Source organism: Sinocyclocheilus grahami, unplaced genomic scaffold (assembly GCF_001515645.1).
Source record: "Sinocyclocheilus grahami isolate Dianchi unplaced genomic scaffold, SAMN03320097.WGS_v1.1 scaffold55.1, whole genome shotgun sequence".
NCBI classification, from domain to species: domain Eukaryota; kingdom Metazoa; phylum Chordata; class Actinopteri; order Cypriniformes; family Cyprinidae; genus Sinocyclocheilus; species Sinocyclocheilus grahami.
In genome coordinates, this window is record NW_015505234.1 from 5,045,678 (window position 1) to 5,064,796 (window position 19,119).

General features: G+C 36.9%; 1 protein-coding gene across 1 annotated transcript in view; it reads right to left on the bottom strand.

The window, feature by feature from the left end:
- LOC107583903 (cadherin-13-like) overlaps window positions 1-19,119 on the bottom strand; it is a 100,526-nt gene that overhangs the window by 53,455 nt on the left and 27,952 nt on the right. The gene's annotated exons all lie outside the window — the stretch shown is intronic.

Here is a 19,119-nt window from a genome sequence, read left to right on the forward strand (position 1 = left end):
TTTAGAGGGTCATCCCACATGAAGGCAAAAAACCCCCCAGGCAAAAAAAAAAAAAAAAAAAAAAAAAACCTTGGAGGAAAATATGTAGACACCCTCAAATAGGAATATTAGCATCTTAGAGTAAATGAGCAACAGGCAATTATAAGTAATTAATGGAGAAGTGAGTATCTGCACATGGAGAGAGACGGTATTAGGCAGCGGTTAAGCAGTACACCTCTAATGATTAATTACACGTGCTGAAGCGCATAGCAGGCTCTCTCGTGACACCGCTAGTCAGAGCGAGTGGTTCCACTTCACTGTTCGGTTACATCAAGTTATACGACCTCCGTGTTCGCAGAAACACACACTGACACACATTTGAGTGTGCACAGAGCATGACCACACACACACATGCAACCTCTTTCTTTCTCTCATTCAAATATGGAAAGAAAAGCACCCAGTAAAGAGTACTCATAAACTTTTGAATTGTACATTAATATTTACAGATAATCTTAATATTTACAGTATTCTTAATTGACTCTAAAGAGAGGGCAGGGGACACAACTAATTGCATATTTTTATCACTTAAAAAAAAAAGACATATCTTATAAATATATTTTAGTGAATGAACATCTACAATAAATGAACACGAAATAGCTCCAGAGACGAATGAATTGATGAATAAATGAATGAATGAATAACACTTTTGTCTCAAGTAAATAATTTCATATAATAATTGCATGTACCTGTACATGCTTTTCCTTCAGAAACTTCTAAACACCAGGAAAAAATACATTTGCTTCAAAAAGATGAAGAGTTTATTTATGTCTTTTCATTAGAGCTCAGTTAAATCAATGACTGTCAAAATGAAGTACTGTAGCACTGCGCACCAAAGAAAACAACTTTAGCACTACTCCTTTTCTAAGACATTTAAGTTAAATTTGTTTTACTTGTCAGTGAAAACTAGTCCTGTCCAAACAGGGATTTTGAAAAACTTATTTTGTTTACGTATAAAATACATTCATAATCAAGAAATTTTACAACCGAACCAATATTTGTGAAAGAATAGCACAATCAACCTAATCACCACTAAAACCGCTTGATTCTGAATCACCGTTCAATCCGGTTCCTGTAGCTCTATTAACCTGTTCTCCTCCTGCACCCTCATAAAGATCAAAAAAGCCTTGAGGTATTTAGCGCTCATCAATATGAACCATGACAAAAGCCATCAGCTCCCATCAGCACACACATAAATCAACAAGCGGATCTAATTGGCTGATGGGAAGGGCCAGAAAGTGAATGCAAATCACTGCTACGCAATTATGAGGCAATTATGTCAAAGCTGAGCCCAATTCAGGAGCTATTGTCTTCCTTTATGAAGCCCATACTCTCCCCAGCGCCAAGCCGGAATCAATGATAACTACATTGGAAGGTTTAATGGGAGGACCTGAAATGGCAAGACTTGAATCTGCGGGTCTCCATTACTGTATTATCAACCCTATTCATCTAATTGGGACTATGGGATCAGTCAGAGTGAGGACTTTTTCTTTCTGGCTTTTTCTTTCTCCCTTTTAATTCCACCATCTCGTCACACTGAACAAGAGGCGGAACACTGAAATGAATAATGTCTCATAAAATGCCTGACTTGAGCGGTTAATTTGATATCAGGCTCGGTGTCTAACTCTGCATTAACTAAGGCTGAAAACATTAACTGGCACGCTGAAATCAACCACAGTATGAACAGGCAGGTAGAAGATGCGAGGAACAGACACTGCCACTTGCACTATATAAATATCAAAATGATACAAAAAAGTATTTTTATATTTATTAAAAATAAATAATAAATACAGATTCATTTTTGTTGTTACATGATTTTTTAATTAAAAAAAATTCAAATATTTAAAAAGTATATGTGTGTGTATATATATATATATATATATATATATATAAAGATTTCTCAGTAAGGGATGTGTGATTTTTTTTTTTTAAAGAAGTTACTTATGTTCACCAAGGCTGCATTTATTTGATCAAAAACACAGAGAAAAACAAAACAACAACCTGTAAATCCAAGTTCACACTACTGGATTTTAAGCCCGATTTAAGCCTGATTTGCAAGTCAACGAGCTCGCCGACAAGTCGGGCTGTGATCAGGGGGAAAATCATCGGGTGATCAGTGCTCCGTAATCTCTATGTGTAAATTACTCAACGACACATTAAAGAGAATCGCTGACGCGTTGCCGCTGACCACCTCACCGATGCCAAACAAATATCTAGCATGCCAAATATCTGGACCGGTCGGCCAACTCGAGACTGAGGTCAGCGGAAGATAAACAGCGGCAGCAACATGGCTTTTGTGTTTTCGTGACAAAACGTGGTTTGGTGACTGGATAGAGTCGTTGGGTGACAGAGTTGTCAGCTCGTGTAGTGTGTGACCCCCTGTTGTGGATCATTGACGTAGTGTCACGTAGTGTGAACACCACAACGTCTTCAAGACAGACAGCAAGTCATGTAGTCTGAACAACACCGCGATCTGCCAACATTTAACGTCATGTAGTGTGAACTTGGTTTAAGCAAAACTGAATTTTCAGCAGCCATTACTCCAGTCTTCAGTGCCAATATCTTTCAGAAATCATTATAATATGCCGATTTTTTTTAAATCAATATTGGAAACAGTTCTGCTGCTTATTTTTATTGCTTTTATTTTTAAATAATACTAATATTTAATCATTTTAACCTTTCTCATTCTGTTGCTCTCTGATATAGCAGAAGAATGTGTTGCTTGGAAGATCAAGGCATTTTAGTGGGCATCTCTGCCTTCTGACAACAGCTGAAGCTCGGTGGGTGCCAATCACAGAGCCCCACTCTAGATCTGAAGGCAGTGGTGTACCATCCAAAACCGTGGGCTCCTCCACAGGGAGCCTTCCACTTCGACATCGCCCCAGCTGCTTAAAATCAAGCGCTAGATAAAAAGGTGGGCCGTTCAGCTTTTGTGGAGGACAGGTTTTACATAACTCGAAGTGTGTCACGCCATTAAAAGGGCATATTTATATCCTGATAATGACAGTTCAGGCCAAAATGCACAGAAATCAGACCATTTTCCCTTCAATCTCAATATGTTTCTCTTGTTCCCTCTCAAACGATCTCAGACGAACTCACTAAACAGTGTCACTTTAGTGTTATTTCAGTTGAAAAAACGACATCTCAAGTAATCTCATAAGTACATACAATCCAGTTTAACCAGGCCCTTAATATGTTAAAATAGGGCTTTTAAAAAGTTACAATAATTTAATCCAACATTTTCTTCTCTATTTAATGTACAGCTAGAAATATTTATTTATTTATTGTGCATGTGCATGTCTTTTCACAAAATAAAACGTTTATCCATCATTTTGGATTCCAAAATCTCCTAATTTGGATGGAAACCACATTATTGAATTTATTTCAGCACAAAAACGTTCTTTCAATGTAATTGTGTTTATTTTCCAGTTCCATTGTTTTTTTGTTTTTGTTTTTTTGAATAAATGGAATTTGTGTAGTGTATGGGCCAAACAAAAAAAAAGAAGTATGTAGGAATGTAATTGTATTTAAGGTTATTCATAGCAAACTTTTGGCTTTTTAAAGTGCATATTGAGGTGTGTAAATCGCAGTGGTGGAGCAATCCAATCATAATATACCAGATCCCTGACAACCTAGCAGAGAACAGCAAATCACATTCAGTGCTAATTTTGCAGGAACAATTGCATTTTTAACAGTTTTATAATTGGTTTAGGTGCTAAAACAATACAAAGAGCGTGTGCAAATAAACAACACCATCAGCAGGCACAATTCATATTTATATGAATATTCTGTTCTCGAGTTATACAGCACTGTACAAAGGAAATACAAAATGAAAGTAAGGACTACAGTGCGCTAACACAAGGCCGGTGTCACACGTGGCACATCCTCTATTATATACATCCAGGGAAATCAATATGACTTCAGGATCTCATTCACACTGGGGAAGCCAGCGCACTGTGTGATGGGCTTTATAATAAGAAAGAACGGGGGAAAGATTGAGACAGGATGAAATAATGATGGAGCAGGTGTGTGTGACGAGTGATCGGACTAGATACCGGGATGAGAGCGAGAGAGAGGAAGGGCGAGAGGTCCACAGGGAAAAGAGACAATGAAGCTACTGGACAAGGGATCTCAGCGCTATCTTTAGACTTCGGCTAAGTTTAAAGTGTACAAATAATGAGGCTAATCTTTTGTCCAAAATCTACCAAATTACTTTTTTTGTTCAGGTATGGATGGAGATTTATTCTATCAAGGACACGTTTGAAACGTTGTGGTGCACAGATTGGTGTGAGACTTCAAAAAGCACAAAATTATAAATAGTGTGGCTTTTATTAGTCCATCTCTGCTACATAGCAACAGAAAAGCACAGAGTGCTATTATACCCTTCATTTTGGGAGGCAATTCTTGCCCTGAAGGACCCAGCTTGCCTATTCTCGCTTAAAGGCACTCAAGTAAAATTTGGCGGTCTTTCTAAAAGAAGTCCGCAGGCATGGTCCAGCTATTCGACGTTCCCGTTGTTTCATTACACTGTGGCAAGCAAGCACCATTTTTATGAAAACCCCTGAACCACTGAGCATTCTGCAATTTACTCATTCCCTCAAACTGTAGTTCCATATGCAAAACAATTCTTTATAAAGAAGAAACACTCAAAACTTCACATTCACACTTGTATTGTAAAATGCTGCTCCTATAAGGAAAGGAGAGCTTTATTTATTTACTCACTTACAGAGATATTTTGCAGGTTACACATTTATTGTTCATCTAGTAGCCCCCAGCTAACACTTCATTCTCATGGTCAAGGAGATGGAACAAATGAAAGAACATGATATTCCTTCAATATAGAGGCTTAAAGAAACAGTTCACCCAAAAATTACATTTATGTCAATATTTACTCACCCTCATGTCATTTCAAATCTGTATGACATTATTTCTGCCAGCCATATAAAATATTTGTGTACATCTTAAGAAAGAAAGTCATATACATATGGGATGTTATCAGGGTATAAAGGACGGAGGATCCCTTAAAGAGCTATACTTTTTGCGTTCCAATGTGCTGCATTTTAAATGTTGTTATGCAATAGATAGATGTTTTTTGACCAGTGTTACTGCATTTTGTTTTGTTTTCCCCCTTTAACCAAACCTTTGTATGTCTGCCTGACAAAACATTTCATGCAATTTATTTTACTTTGCATTGAGAAGATCATTCACTATTATGAAGCAAGAACCTCTTCTCCTGTTTTCATTTTTGCTAGGTTACTTCAACTTTTTTAACACTAAAGTACAATTTAAAGTTGTACCTTTATTTATTTATTACTTTTACTTGAGTTAATTTTTCCACTTCATATCTATACTTTCACTTAAGTACAATTTTGAGTACTTTAAATACAGTATATATATTTATACAGTACATATTTATATATATACAGTCATGGCCAAAAATATCGGCACCCTTGGTAAATATGATCAAAGAAGGCTGTGAAAATGAATCTGCATTGTTAATCCTTTTGATCTTTTATTAAAAAAATTCATAAAAATCTATCCTTTCATTGGATAATAAGAATTTAAAATGGGGGGAAATATCATTATGAAATAAATGTTTTTCTCAAATACACATTGGCCACAATTAACGGCACCCTTTTATTCAATACTTTTTGAAACCTCCATTTGCCAGTTTAACAGCTCTACATTTTCTCCTATAATGCCTGATGAGGTTAGAGAACACCTGACAAGAGATCAGAGACCATTCCTTCATCCAGAATCACTCCAGACCCTTTAGATTCCCAGCTCCATGATGGTGCTTCTCCTCTTCAGTTCACCACACTCATTTTCTATAGGGTTCAGGTCAGAGGACTGGAATGGCCATAGCAGAAGCTTGGTTTTGTGCTCAGTGACCCATTTTTGTGTTGTTTTTTTAGGTTTGTGTTTGGATTACTGTACGGTTGGAAGATCCAAACATGGTCCGCTATAAGATTTCTAACAGAGTCAGTCACTTATTGATTTTTTTATCTGTTGGTATTTGATAGAATCCATGATGCCATATGTCTAAACAAGATGTCCAGGACCTCCAGCAGAAATATAGGCCCACAACATCAAAAATACAGCAGTATATTAAACAGTATATTGTACACATGGGATACTTTTTATCCCCGTGTTCACCAAACCCATCTTGAGTGTTTGCTGCTAAAAAGCTAATTTTTTTTGTTTCATCTGACCATAGAAGCCAGTCCAATTTGAAGTTCCAGTTGTGTCTGATAACTGAATATGCTGGAGTTTGTTTTTGGACGAGCTAGGACAATTTTTCTTGAAACCCTCCCAAACAACATGTGGTGATGTAGGTGCTGTTTGACATTTTTTTTTAAGGTTTTCTGACCCCAAGACTCAGCTATTTTCTGCAATTTTCCAGCTGTGGTCCTTGGAGAGTCTTTAGCCACTCAAACTCTCCTCCTCACTGTGTATTAGGACGATATAGACACACGTCCTCTTCCAGGCAGTTTCATAACATTTTCTGTTGATTGGAAATTCTTAGTTATTGCCCTGATGCTGGAAATGGGAATTTTCACTGCTCTAGCTCTTTTCTTAAAGCCACTTCACTAATTTGTGAAGCTCCGTTATCTTTTGCTGCACATCAGAAATATATTATTTGGTTTTTCTCATTGTGATGGATGATTAAGGGAATTTGGGCTTTGTTTTCCCTCCTATTTACAGTATATTTCTGTGAAACAGGAAGCCATGGCTGGATAATATCATGTTCATAATTACCCTGGAGTGCTCAAAATTGTGAATATGAATGGGAATATACTTCAGAGATATTTTACTCATAAGAATTCCTAGGGGTACCAATAATTGTGTCCAATGTGTATTTGAGAAAAACACTTATTTCATAATGATATTTCCCCCCATTTTAAATTATTATTATCCAATGAAAAGTTAGATTTTTTTTAAATAAAAGATCAAAAGGATTAACAATGCAGATTAATTTTCACAGCCTTCTTTGATCATATTTACCAAGGGTGCCGATATTTTTGGCCATGACTGTATACCTTTACACAAAGCCAGTGCATGGTTTCAGAAGACTTATACATCACACAAGCCATATGGACTCATTTTGTGTTATACAGCATGCAGGTTTGGAACGACATGACTGAGGAAATAATGAGAGAATTTTCAATGAACTGCTCCTATAAGTACAGAATACTCAGCCATTTAATTATAATTGATTCATTCTAAAGCACCATTTGTCAAATCCCAAAGGTAAACCAAAGTGTGTATAACCTCCACTTTTTGAGAACATTATGGATTATTTACATAAAAGGTGAACGTCAGGGCGCCAGTAAAAGGCAAATAGTGGACTACCTGCACATTCATTGTTTTGATATTGTAAATGAGTAAATGCATAAAACAAGTGCTCATCAAGCCATACTTATTTTCACAAATCACTTCTACCATTTTATTTGTGAGATCCGAACCATCCATTGTGACTGATATAACCAAGAAAAAGCTAACTTAGTTTCTCAGGACTAAAGCTGAAATGGTTCAGGAGGTAAAAGTTGAGGCTTAAAATGAAATAATAAAACTAATTTCAACAAGATCCAGCATAATAATGCCCTGAGACCCTTTGTTATAAAACACCAGTGATTTTACATTGGATGTAAAGTGGCGACCCAACACAGTACCAAAATTGCCTTCAAAACTAAGAAAAATGCCTTAAAACCAAATGCCAAACTTGCACTTCCACACTTTTTTTTTTTATGTTTTAGCCTCTGAGCTCTGGTACCTCACATAAGATCCCAAAATGCAGACAGCAAGTAAACACAGAAAACTGTGTGTCCAGTGGAAAGTGCTACAGCAAACCACAACTCATTCTCTCATCTCATCCTTGTCGCCAGCTTCTCCATTACTGATATGAAAGAAGAGAGCAAGAGGTAGCACTTATTAACACAGGCTGCGTGTGTGTGTGTGTGTGCATGTTTATGTGGTTTATGAGGACACAAATTTGTATAATAACATGGGTATGATATAGGTATTACAACGAGAAGGTGATTTATGAGGACATTTTCAGGGTCCCCGTAATTTAAAAGGCTTATAAATCATTCAGAGTGAGTTTTTTTGAAAATCTAAAATTGCACAAAGTTTTCTGTAAGGGGTAGGTTTAGGGGTAGGGTTGGTGTAGGGCAATAGAAAATACGGTTTGTACAGTATAACAACCATTACGCCTATGGAGAGTCCCCATAAACCATAAAAACAAACCTGTGTGTGTGTGTGTGTGAGTGTGTGTGTGTGTGTGTGTGAAAGAGAGAGAGAGAGAGAGAGAGAGAGAGAGAGAGAGAGAGGATGAAAAAGCAAATGGCAGAGGAATAGAAACAAATGCAAGTGTGTCTGGAAAATAAATAAATAAAAGCAAGCAGAAATTGTGCACACTTAAAGGAACCAATACCTGTAGTGACATTTATTAAAGTGTCTTTTAATGTGACACAGATGTAATTGTATTTACACAGGAAACAATGACCAAGTGACAAATAATATAAAATAATATAATATAATATCTAATATAATACATATTTTGAGAAAATAGTACAGAATTTCACACTATTGAAAAAACATTTACTGTTACTGATTGGCCTTACTAGTTCAGAATAAGGACATCAGTCACAGGAACAATGGTGGAAGCTGATTAGGTTGCAGAATGTCACCCCTTCCTATTAGCAACACATTGTGTATTAATTTTCTATCAAGTACTCCTACATAACATGTTCCGGTAATGCAAACAAGGCCAGTGAGGTGGACGAGTATGCATACACGCAATAGAAATGGATTGGAATGAATATCATCAAATGAAATTGTGTTCAATTAGATAACAAATTTGTTTGTGTCTATGCTTGTATATCTGAGGAGGAGTGCAAGAGTATGTTTAAAGTCATGTTCGGATGAAAAAAATCGAATTAACACCTCTGTGGGGGCTTGCTGCATTAACTAACTGTTTCACAGTGTATCCATAAAACAGCAGGAATCCGTTTGGATCCTGGCAGTGCACAGCATATGTACATTTTAATACGCACATCGCTGCGGCTAAAACAATGTGTGTCTTACTATGGCTGTGCTCATCAAACTGTAACGCAGAACGACTGTTCTCAGCGGGGCGAAGTTAATGTTTAAGGAGACATCAAGCTTGGCTAAAATGATATTTTGCTCAGTCATCAAGTCTTGTTGCAATGCAAACAATCAGCTCAGATTCTATCATTCAGGTTTAATGTTTGCCTGACTTAATATAAACCTAAACTTCCTAATGCAATCCAACTCAATATAGGCAAGGAAAAGTGGAGTATACTGTTGCCATGCTTTACTGAAACTGTCCTCTAGACTTTAAATTGCATTTCAAGCTGAATGCAATGAACTGAAATGACAAGATAGCATCTATAACATAACAGCATATGAATGAATGAATAGATGAGTGAGTGAGTGAGTGAGTGAGTGAGTGAGTGAGTGAGTGAATGAGTGAATGAATGAATGAATGAATGAATGAATGAATGAATGAAGCAAGCCAGCCAGCCAGCCAGCCCATTCCAAAGTGTTATTTCACAATTACATTTTTTGTACATTTTTATAATACAATTCATGTTAACATTCAGAATATTTTTATTTCATAATAGTATTTCATGGAATAAAGTATGAAATATTAAACTGCATTTGATTATAAAAAAAAAAAGATATATATATATATATACACCATTTACAGTCATGGAAAAAAATATTGGCACCCTTGGTAAATATGATCAAAGAAGGCTTTGAAAATGAATCTGCATTGTTAATCCTTTTGATCTTTTATTTAAAAAATTCACAAAAATCTAACCTTTCATCAGATAATAAGAATTTAAAATGGGGGGAAATATCATTATGAAATAAATGTTTTTCTCAAATACACGTTGGACACAATTATTGGCACCCCTAGAAATTCTTATGAGTAAAATATCTCTTAAGCATATTCCCATTCATATTCACAATTTTGAGCACTCCAGTGTGATTACGAACATGAAATTATCCAGCCATGGCTTTGGAGAAAAACCAAATAATATATTTCTGATGTGCAGCAAAAGATAACTGAGATTCACAAATTAGTGAAGTGGCTTTAAGAAAAGGGAAATTCCCATTTCCACCATCAGGGCAATAATTAAGAATTTCCAATCAACAGAAAATGTTATGAAACTGCCTGGAAGAGGACGTGTGTCTATATCGTCCTAAAGCACGGTGAGGAGGAGAGTTTGAGTGGCTAAAAACTCTCCAAGGACCACAGCTGGAGAATTGTAGAAAATAGTTGAGTCTCGGGGTCAGAAATCCTTTAAAAAAAAAAGTCAAACAGCACCTACACCACCACAAGTTGTTTGGGAGGGTTTCAAGAAAAATTATCCTAGCCCATCCAAAAACAAACTCCAGCATATTCAGTTATCCGGCACGACTGGAACTTCAAATTGGACTGGCTTCTATGGTCAGATGAAACAAAAAAATTAGCTTTTTAGCAGCAAACACTCAAGATGGGTTTGGTGAACACAGGGATAAAAAGTACCCCATGTGTACAATTAAATATACTGCTGTCTTTTTGATGTTGTGGGCCTATATTTCTGCTGGAGGTCCTGGACATCTTGTTTAGACACATGGCATCATGGATTCTATCAAATACCAACAGATAATAAAATCAATAAGTGACTGACTCTGTTAGAAACCTTATAATGGGCCATGTTTGGATCTTCCAACCGTACAATAATCCAAACACAAACCTCAAAAACAACACAAAAATGGGTCACTGAGCACAAAACCAAGCTTCTGCTATGGACATCCCAGTTCCCTGACCTGAACCCTATAGAAAATGAGTGTGGTGAACTGAAGAGGAGAAGCACCATCATGGAGCTGGGAATCTAAAGGGTCTGGAGTGATTCTGGATGAAGGAATGGTCTCTGATCTCTTGTCAGGTGTTCTCTAACCTCATCAGACATTATAGGAGAACACTTAGAGCTGTTAAACTGGCAAATTGAGGTTTCAAAAAGTATTGAATAAAAGGGTGCCGTTAATTGTGGCCAAAGTGTATTAGAGAAAAACATTTATTCCATAATCATATTCCCCCCCCCCATTTTAAATTCTTATTATCCATTGAAAGGTTAGATTTTTGTGAATTTTTTTAAATAAAATATCAAAAGGATTAACAATGCAGATTAATTTTCACAGCCTTCTTTGATCATATTTACCAAGGGTGCCAATAATTCTGACCACGACTGTATATATATATATTATTATTATTTTTTTGATTAAAGATTAGCCATTACCAAATGAAACATATTAATGGATAAACTTTAGCAAAATAATTGACTATTATATAAATTACACATGCTCGACCTGTGTTTTTAGACCTGGATAAGTACATTTACTTAGACTGGATAATACCAATCATAATAATTACCTGACATGTGGACCATTTACTTTAAAGTGAAAAAAAAAAAAAAACTTATTTCTCATGTACATCATCTCTCGGTCACAGGCAGATGAATGTGATGGACACTTTCTGAATATAGTCACCTGACAAAATATATGTAGTATTTGCTAATTCACCAAAAACTTCTGTCATTATATTTACTCATCCTGATGTTGTTTCAAATCTGTATGACTTCCTTGTTTCTGTGGAACATAAAAGAAGATATTTTGAAGGATGTTGGTACTATAATTTGCCTTGACTTCCATTGTATGGACAAAAAAATACAAAGGATTTTGTCAATGTCGAAACTGGTTATCAACATTCTTATAAATATCTTTTGGTGTTCATCAGAAAAAAGTTATACATTTAGGTATGAAACGACATGAGGGGTAAATGATAACAGATTTTAAGTTTTTGGGTGGACTGTCCCTTTAAGGATGATTTTCTTGCTTCCGTCTTTAAACTGACCCACCGCTTCCATCGGGAGCTGTAATGGTGGATGGTCTCTGACAACTCATCAGTTGTTTATGGACTCACACTGTCTTCCACAACCTGACAGCATGACACCTTTCTGACAAACACTCACGCAATCAGCCGAGAGGTTACACTTAACACCGACAGCAGCATGCATGCTAACACAAGCACACGTGGGGAACTCATTGAACACAGACCGGAGACTACAGCAAATAGACCACAGCATGCAAAGACACAGCTGAAATTATTCTTTCACAGAATCCACTATGCCCCTGGCCGAAAAGGGCCTGGAGATATTCTTTTCCCCTTTTTTACAGAACAAAAATTGCTCTCTGTTTCCATTTGTGAACTTAAAAGTCAAAGTCTTTCCCCGCAGAGTCCAAAGAAACTCAAAGGAAAATAAATAATAATCTCCGTCAACATCACGGCTGTTGAAAGTCTAAAGACAGAGTCTTTGGATAAAACAAGCTTTAACTAAACTAAAAAAAATCTGCATTCTGAATGAGAACACTTCATAGATTCTTGAGACCATGGTCATTTACATGTCAGAGACTTTTAGAACCTCACCGCTTTAAGACAGAACCGCAGAGAATTACTGGGCCTGTCAACATTGAATTGCTTTCAAACCCAATATCCTTGCACTAGAGGCATGTAAAACAAGACAGAACAAAGTCATCCAAAGTGGAAACAATGACTGTGACAGTAGTGTGAGTTAAAAAAAAAAACACTCTTTCTTAATTAATTCAATCTGTTCTTGATCTATGATACACTTAATGAAAAAAGTACTAAACTAAGTAGTCTTCTTGCTTTTCAACAAGTCCATTAATCTACTAAGGGATGTGGCAGAATCTTTCTTTAGTCTCAAAGATGAATTATTCATTCTGGCCTGTATCAGCAGACAGATTAAATCACAAACCACTGCTTGTCTTCCACTGCGGTTTTAAGTCTATACAGTGATTTCAATCAGTTCATAGAAAAAAAAATCACTTTGAAATTCTAAAAGCACTCTTTAATGTTTCAAAAATCGTGTGCTTTTTTTGTCTACAAGATTATTTATCACTCTGGAGGCAAAACAATTATAACAGACCTCAACTGCAATGAAATCTTTGCTTGTCCACCACAGATCTCTCCCCGTAGATCAAAACACTGACAACTTTGCACCACCTGTACAAAGATTTCCCATAACATGTATTAGTCTGCTGACATGTCAAGCATTAAAATTCAATGGCGAAAGCACACAATCTCCACACGAAAAAAATCTAACGAAACAAGCTGCTTTGAAGTGCCATGTTCCCTTGTTGAGGAAGATTCATACTAAAATTTGAAATGGTTCCATCACCAAAGCCATGCGATTAGTTTCACTTTACCTCATAGCACCCTGAGCACAGGCGTTTTACACCGGCTCCAACAACACATAACAGGCAGACGCACAAGTGGACAAAAAAAGCATTTGCTGAAGTAACCATGCTATTTTAGCTTGTTCTAATACAGCTTTGAGCTCTTTTGACGAACTGTGTTTCACGAGACTCGTCCCCGAGCACTCCGCATGAGCAAGTTTACTACATCAGAAAAGCCATGCATATGGAGCTGCTTATGTGATGCAAACATCAAAATGTATAGTTTACAAATCATGCACTGTGGTCAAAGTGTTTTGAAGTCATAACGTAGTATTGTGTGAGGAATCGTGGAAAAATAAGTCTTATTGAAATGATAATCTGCACCTATAATCATAATTTGCGTGAAAAGGAATGAAAGTTGGTGTTTTACTGCCTCTAGTGTTCATTTTGACTGGAAACTGCAGTGTATAGGTACAACTCTATGTATTGGTATGGTTTTGCAAAAAATTAGGTAGAGGCACGTTTTTGCAATGAGCCTGGGTTAAAATATATATACACACACATACACACAAAATACTACCAGTTAAAAACTGTTAAAAATTAGATGAATAGCCATGCAGTCATGTGATAAGGCCAGGTAGAGTGGCAGCAGAGATATGAAGACGTGTGTCATATGTGCATGTGTTCAGTGTCTCCACTCAGCTCAAGCTATATGAAGAGACAGTAGCTGATGGTGCAAAACTGACGGGCCTTTCAACGCAACATCTGCTAGCGAGCTAAACATCATTAAGGCGACTTGCATGGATCTGACATCCCTGCAGTATTTTCTGCTTTGATGGGTGGCAGCCAGCCAAAAGGACAGCCGAAAACAAAAGAAACAGCTCTGAATTTGACATTTCAAGTCCCAAACATTTGCATTTTGGAAAATGCCACTCAAATCTAAAGCAAGAGATACAAAATAGTTTAGCTGAATGGATTTCTTGGGGGCAACCTTATGCAACATTTTGGCATTTAAAACGGCTTTTTATTTAACTGAACATGAGCTGTATGCAATGTATTTTCATCAATAAGAGAAACACAAAACCTTTCTTCCCTGGTCTGAATCAATTCAAAAGAAGTGGGTCCTTTCACCAAACATGACTATTAATTATCAGGGATGGTCCATCTATTTCACAAGACTGCAAATGAAACCGAAAACCCATTAGCTTGTGTTTGTTAAAAAATACTCAAAGCAATCAATAGACCAACGATATGGGGAAAGAGATGAAAACAGAAAATGAGGAAGGAGGGAAACATCAAGAAACAGATAAACAGATAAAAAGACTCTTGTGGAAGAAAAGATAGAAAAGGGAAGGTATTGATGAACAGACTTTAAGGCAGGTGGTGCTAAATAAGATATGCAAAAAAAAAAGGAAGGAAGGAAAAAAATTGAGAGGAGGAATTTGATTAAGGGTGTTACACAGGCAAAAGCAGAACGCAGCAGAAACTGTGTTGTGTTTATCTCAATCGCATCCTCTAAGTGCACACCAGGCAACGAGTGCCTCGGGTCAGTAATTGAGAAACCAATATGGTTCCTCAGAGATCCGCCCAGCATTCAGTAACATTCTCACATCTCACAACTAGTGAGGTCCAACTTATATTTAAGATTGCATTCTACCTGAAAGCTAGAAATTATGGGAGACATTTCTTTTATGAGAAAAGGGGGGGAGGGGGACTCATTAACATGGGATGAAGTGAAATGTATGTTTAATTTTGGAGAGCGAACAGGAAACTTGGCGAACAACATGCAAAAACGCAAATTAACGCAATCTCTTAATTGAACACTGGAAAGGAAATGGAACGGCATTTATTTTGGCATAAACGGCATAACGGCATAAAATATGTTTTTTACAACAATGTAAAGTCCTTACTATCACTTTTGAACAATTTAACACATCATTGCTAAAGAAAAGTAGTGTAGGTCTGTCCCTCACACAGATTGATAAAAGCAGATTTATACTTTGAATACGTGGAATATACAATAAGACTTGAATGGACTAAATTAATAGCACCTTAAAGGGGTCATATGATGCGATTAAAATTGTTCCTTTCTCTTTGGAGTGTTACAAGCTCTTGGTGCATAAAGAAGATCTGTAAAGTTGCAAAGACTAAAGTCTTAAATCCAAAGAGATATTCTTTATAAAAGTTAAGACTTGTCCATGCCCTCCTAAAATGGCTTGTTTAAACACACCCCCACATGTCTACGTCACTGTGTGGGAAGATTTGCATAACACTGCCCAAATGTTCACGCAAAGAAATAACTTTTATTCTCGCTGTAGTATTGTTGTTGCCGCAGGCGCCATGTTGTGGAGATGCTGTGTGTTTAGTTGTGAAAGTGAAACTACTTTGTTTGGCCTTCCAAAAGAGGACGATATCCGCTTCGTCATGCCTAGAACTGATCCGTGCTGGTCACTGAGGAAATACATCAACTTCGCGCTGTAGATCGCCGGATCGGCTTTCACCGTGGACGAAGCGGAGTCCAGCCCGGGGTCGTCACATGTGGATGCCACACGCACGCCCGCCGGCTGCGCCGTTCTCAAGGCTGCCGGCCTCTGCTCACTCAAGCCCGTCGTGTGTGACGCATTTTATGGAGGACTCTTTCCTGAACCTACAGAGTAGCATACAATGGGTCTGTGCTCAAAGGGGGCAGTTCCAACTTTGCAAGGACAGTCTTGCGCTTCTGACTCACAGCCTGTAACTAAATTTTTTATATTTAAAGAATTTGACACTGATGGTTAAAATGCGTGGGTTTTATTGGTTTGGTCTCACCGTGCCGGGAGACGGCATCACAGTGTGTTACGGGGCGTAATATTTCCTACACACGCTTGAGGTATTCAGCCAATCACAATGCACTGGATAGCTGGCCAATCAGCGTACACCTCGCTTTTCAGAACGATGAGCTTTGTAAAAATCGAAGCGTTTCAGAAAGGCGGGGCATAGAGGAGCAACAATAATGTACATTATGTGGAAAATAATGTGTTTTTTAAACCTTAAACCGCATAAACACATTGCATTACACCGAATACACAACATAATGTTCTTTTTAACAACGTCATATGACCCCTTTAATTGTATGTTTTGTCCTTCTGGAGCTTTACAGGCCATTTTTTGTTTTCATTGCATATAAAAGAGTGCCCTAAACACATCTGCTGTGTTTCACTAAAGAAAAAGGTTATATGGGTGAGCAAATTATTACAAAATATTCATTTTTAGGTGAACTATTCCTTTAAACTGCTGGTCTTGTATGATTAGATTATTTTCAGAGGAGACCTGGGGAGTCTAAGAAGAAGTAGTCTTGCAGTTATTGCTTCTGAAGCTTAGCTTTAAATCTTATTGCTTCCACTGTCATAAGGTCTCGGCTTCGTCCCTCAAATACGATGCAGGATGTAGACTGTTTCCTCCGATAGCAATGCAAATGCTGAATTTAAATGAAATGTTATTTTCTAGTCGAGTTCCCATGGAGAACAAGAAACTGTTGTATTTCCTCTTGCACTACATACAAGGACAGACAGTTTGTACATGCATTAAGGATGTGTACTTGATGAATACAAAATGGACTCAGGCGTCAACATAAAAAGAATCACAAGGCTGAAGTAAACAGTTATATCTCCACATTTCTCCCCATCCCTGTTGCGCTATTGGCTTTATTGTGGCTCTCAAAGGAGAAATTACTGTGTTTTACATGAAAGTTATCTTCCACTTTAGTTTACAGCCTACGGCATGTCATGAAGTCCAGCTGAGAGGCAAAAAGCAGACTGTACAACTTTGTAAGAAACTGAGTGACAGAAACCTAGCGCTCATCTCTAATGAATGTCTTTACGATGCTTCAAACTCACTCTTTAACTCCATATCACACATATACACGAAGACATCGAAGTCACTTCTTAACTCCATATCATACATGCACACAAAAATACAGCATCACATTGCTTCTACAACAAATTTTAAAAGTGTTTTACAGAGTTATGCCATAGAATAACCATTTTAAAACCCAGAAATACCTTTTTTACTCTTTGGCTCTTTACAAAACCACCCATAATGATGCTTTACATCAGTGTTTTCAAACATCAGGACGATTCTGAATAAGATACCTTAGCTTGTCATGCACAAACAGTTCTGGGGCAATCGTGGATAAACTTTATCTATGAAAGACATAGCAGCAAATTTATTTACAAATGATATCCAGATGGGGTGTCTTTTTACGGTGGAACTTAAATATTGTAGACACTTAACTAATCTGTAATAACACCTATTAGAAAATGCACAGTCTTTTGCACAACTTTTAATGAGAAGCTGCAGGTAACATGCTTACTAATACAATCGCAATCTTGTTCATAAGTACCCCCTGGGGTATATGAACACTGCTTTGCAATCACTTAACCAATACACTAATCTCAACCTATAATGTAAAAAAGAAATGTTACATTAAAGGTCCATATAACCCGCCATATTATATGCATTTTCATAAGATGAGGTTCTTTGTTGAAATCAAGCCCTGCTTATCAGGTGATCTGATCACACGTAAACAGAAATATAGGTGCAAATGTTATATAGTGCACCTAAAAAGGGCACTATAGTCACAAATAAAAAAAGTTGTGTAATGGTTTTTTTTCTGATTCTTCATGTCATTCCATACGGACTGGATGATGGTGAGATCAGATCTCTGTGTGGAGCACTGGCTACTGTCAGACTCCTTGTGCATACAAAAAATCTCCCTGGATTATTAAAAATTAATAGCAAAAGGAATGTTTCGAAATGTAAACTGATATTTTCTACTGACATTTCCTACTGAAATAATTGACCTAAAACTATGTTTTTGTTGTTGAAAACACTAATGGCATAAGACTTTTGTACAGTACTATATATATATATATATACATACTGTCTATACACACACACACACACACACACACACACACATATATCATTCTCAATCCATTCATTATCATTATCATTGTTTAAGAACAAAAGAAAGACAAACACTGCATATTTAGGGTCAATTCAGGATAATTGAGACATTTTTCCCCAGTCATTTCAAGGGCAAAATTTATCCCAAATTACTTAATTCACCCTACATTGTTTATGAGGAACACGTAACTGTTGTACCACTCTAGTATAATCATACATGGATGATGCTGTTTATTGGGTTGAGAGGATATTGTGCCCTTTAAGGACCTTTTCTTTTCTTCACAAAGGTGATGTAGTTGTGCATGGATCAGTGTTACAGAATGACATCAGATTTAATTTGAAAGATCATTATTAATTGCAGAGCTCTTGAACCCCCACGATAGACGTCCTCCCATCCAAAGCCCCCAATTCGCCTTTCCACACATTACAGCTCAGTTTGTGCCACAAACTTGGACATCTGTACAAACCAGGAACACATCAAAGTAAGAGCTTGCCAGGTCTCCTTGACGACAGATGCCATAGAAACAAGGTCTAATGTGACAATGTCATATTAGTAGTCTCATAAGAATCTGTAAAATGAATGTTCTTTTGGAGAGTTAAAATTGTGTGCTATCCAAATTTGAAAGACAGCATCTTCATGGCATTATTAGGAATTCAACAATGAATAATGAATGAAAAACACATTTTGTTTCGCAAAAAAATTTCACTCACCATAAACGGCAGGATAACAGAAGAATACTTTCATTCAAACGGTCTTCAATTTTTCAAAACACTCTCAGAAAAAGAACAAACTGGTCATCATTTCATTTGAAAAAGGACTAGTAAACTTTAGCTGCCTCTTTGCTTTTCTCTCGAACAACATGCAAC